The sequence below is a fragment of the Coregonus clupeaformis genome, unplaced genomic scaffold (assembly GCF_020615455.1).
Source record: "Coregonus clupeaformis isolate EN_2021a unplaced genomic scaffold, ASM2061545v1 scaf2544, whole genome shotgun sequence".
Lineage (NCBI taxonomy): Eukaryota > Metazoa > Chordata > Actinopteri > Salmoniformes > Salmonidae > Coregonus > Coregonus clupeaformis.
The window spans coordinates 19,337-22,799 of NW_025535998.1; the positions used below are offsets into that span (position 1 = coordinate 19,337).

Consider the following 3,463-nt stretch of genomic DNA (forward strand, 5'->3'; position numbering starts at 1 on the left):
TTAGTGTTATGAGAGAGAGAGAGAGAGAGAGAGAGAGAGAGAGAGAGAGAGAGAGAGAGAGAGAGAGAGAGAGAGAGAGAGAGAGAGAGAGAGAGAGAGAGAGAGAGAGAGAGAGAGAGACCTGTGGTCGGTGAAAAACTAACTAACGATGTGCCAGATTTAGCTTTGATTAAACATTGAAGGATCGCCTCTCTCTCACACACACAAAGAACAGTGTCATCTCGCCTCCCCCTTCCTCCCCCCGTCGATGTCCACCCACCACCCCGGACGACCACCACTAACGGGGATTGGTTGAACCTTACTGGCCGATGGAACCTTTGATCGATGTCAGAGGCCGATGGCCCGTCGCTCGTTTCAAAGTGACCACTCGTCAACGCTCACTCCCTCACTCACTCTCCAACCCTATTGGCTCTGTTCCAGTATCCACACTATATAATATACTGCTTAAAATGGGGCATATTTTATGTATTTGATTGGCAGGCTATAAACCAAATCTGGAATATCAAGGTCGCTGTTATTAATAAGACTGTGTTGATTCATGTGTTGTCGTTGATCCGTAGGGCCTGCACTGAGGACGTCCCTGGGTACAGCCTGCTCCCATTCTGATGGAAAGACTATGAAGAAATAATATGAATAAAACAATGAGTGTTAGACCCATAGCAGCAGCTTCATGAGTAATTTAGATGTTTTTTTGGGGCCGTTATTTGTTTGATATGCATAATAATGTCACCCTGATTAGACAACCCTGGAGGCAAAACACTTGACAGCAGTCAGAATTTTAGTTGATGAAGAAATAAGATTGAAAAGTAGGTTGAGATTAACAACATGGCATCTTTTTGACAAAATGGAGAGCGTTGAAGAGGAATGGAACCTGCGTCGTCACAAAGCTGAACTCCAGGTGATTAATGACTTGGAGTAAAATCACAACAACTACCACGTTCCAGTGTTCTGGTCTGAAAGATGGGACTGGACCCTCCTCCGTTCCAGAATGGTCTGGTTTGAAAGATGGGACTGGACCCTCCTCCGTTCCAGTGTTCTGGTCTGAAAGATGGGACTGGACCCTCCTCCGTTCCAGAATGGTCTGGTCTGAAAGATGGGACTGGACCCTCCTCCGTTCCAGTGTTCTGGTCTGAAAGATGGGACTGGACCCTCCTCCGTTCCAGAGTGTTCTGGTCTGAAAGATGGGACTGGACCCTCCTCCGTTCCAGTGGTCTGGTCTGAAAGATGGGACTGGACCCTCCTCCGTTCCAGAGTGTTCTGGTCTGAAAGATGGGACTGGACCCTCCTCCGTTCCAGAATGGTCTGGTCTGAAAGATGGGACTGGACCCTCCTCCGTTCCAGTGTTCTGGTCTGAAAGATGGGACTGGACCCTCCTCCGTTCCAGAGTGTTCTGGTCTGAAAGATGGGACTGGACCCTCCTCCCGTTCCAGTGTTCTGGTCTGAAAGATGGGACTGGACCCTCCTCCGTTCCAGAGTGGTCTGGTCTGAAAGATGGGACTGGACCCTCCTCCGTTCCAGTGTTCTGGTCTGAAAGATGGGACTGGACCCTCCTCCGTTCCAGTGTGTTCTGGTCTGAAAGATGGGACTGGACCCTCCTCCGTTCCAGTGTTCTGGTCTGAAAGATGGGACTGGACCCTCCTCCGTTCCAGTGTGTTCTGGTCTGAAAGATGGGACTGGACCCTCCTCCGTTCCAGTGGTCTGGTCTGAAAGATGGGACTGGACCCTCCTCCGTTCCAGTGGTCTGGTCTGAAAGATGGGACTGGACCCTCCTCCGTTCCAGTGGTCTGGTCTGAAAGATGGGACTGGACCCTCCTCCGTTCCAGTGGTCTGGTCTGAAAGATGGGACTGGACCCTCCTCCGTTCCAGTGGTCTGGTCTGAAAGATGGGACTGGACCCTCCTCCGTTCCAGTGTTCTGGTCTGAAAGATGGGACTGGACCCTCCTCCGTTCCAGTGGTCTGGTCTGAAAGATGGGACTGGACCCTTCTCCTAGTTTTAAACCATCTTCCAGTTTGCTGTGTGCTAGGATGACTGTTTTTATTGCATATGATGTGCATGCAATCTTTAAAATTCTTGAATGGTGATGCCAAAGAAAAATGTCCATCCTTGATTCTAATTCTATTCATTTCATCTTCTGGCTTATGATATAGGCCTTCTTTATTCAAATTTAAATTGTGTTGACAGACTGACAGGTGTGACTAATTACCTTAATGCAGGAAGCATTAATTGTATGTTCCCTACTTGTGATTAAAGGTAGACTCAGCGATATTACGTACTGTAGGGGCACAAAGTAAACATCATAGTGGGTCAATTTCTGCAACAACTAAGAGCGTTGAAGCGCGAGGCTAAGCTTCTTTGTTTTGGTCCCGTACCTACCGCGCTCTAACAGCGTGACGTGAACCCCATGCACATGGCGCACAGATACTGTGTGTGACTGTATGGGAGCGAAGTCTTGCATCTCGCTCATCGCAATATCTGCGGAGCTGCTCGTGACAACGTCATTTCACTGAGTCTACCTCTACACCCCACTCTTTTTGTGTTCTTGGCGGCCACCCACAGGAAGCGATGCAGTCCGGAGGCATGGTGGATCTTTGTTGGAGAGCATGTGATGGCTTCGTTTGTTGAGAGCACATGGCTAATGGAGTAAAATAGTAAGGAGTAAGGGTTAGAGTTAGAGTTAGTAATATCAAGTTAAACGTATGGCTTCGTTTGTTGAGAGCACATGGCTAATGGAGTAAGGGTTAGAGTTAGTAATATCAAGTTAAACGTATGGCTTCGTTTGTTGAGAGCACATGGCTAATGGAGTAAGGGTTAGAGTTAGTAATATCAAGTTAAACGTATGGCTTCGTTTGTTGAGAGCACATGGCTAATGGAGTAAGGGTTAGAGTTAGTGATATCAAGTTAAACGTATGGCTTCGTTTGTTGAGAGCACATGGCTAATGGAGTTACCCACATGAAACAATACTGTAGTTTATACCACGGTAGGAATGCTATAGTATTTATTGTAGTGTTTTCATGGACTTTACTGTAGTATTCACTGTAGTGTTTTTTGTGGACTGAAGTATATTGTAGTATTTACTGTAGTGTTTTTGGGGACATTACTGTAGTATTTACTAAAGTGTTTTGGTTTTATTATCTTTGACATAGAAGTGGAGGCTTTCTCCTCCAGAAAACCTACTGGAGAAATACTACAAGAGCAAATGTTACATAACCTGTAGGTAGGTAGGTAAGTAGGTCTGGCTGGCTTCTGAAAGCAGAGTTCAGAGCTTCTGCTCTTTTCTATAACCATAGGGAACACAATATATTGTCTATACTTGGCACAAATTGTGATATGGGGGAGGAGAATGGGCATGGTATATGCCAAATAAACACTATAGTTTAAAAAATATATAACGTTTTTGCGGACTGCAGTGTTTTTGCCTACATTTCTGTAGTATTTACTACATAGTTTTTTTGTGGATAATA

At 46.0% G+C, this 3,463-nt stretch overlaps 1 non-coding gene across 1 annotated transcript; it reads right to left on the reverse strand.

Annotated features, from left to right (window-relative positions):
- Nucleotides 1-3,149: 3,149 nt before the first annotated feature.
- LOC121544003 lies at nucleotides 3,150-3,204 on the reverse strand. Its single transcript, XR_006660323.1, has one exon. It is a non-coding gene; the product is annotated as a U7 small nuclear RNA (small nuclear RNA).
- Between the last annotated feature and the right edge of the window lie 259 nt (nucleotides 3,205-3,463).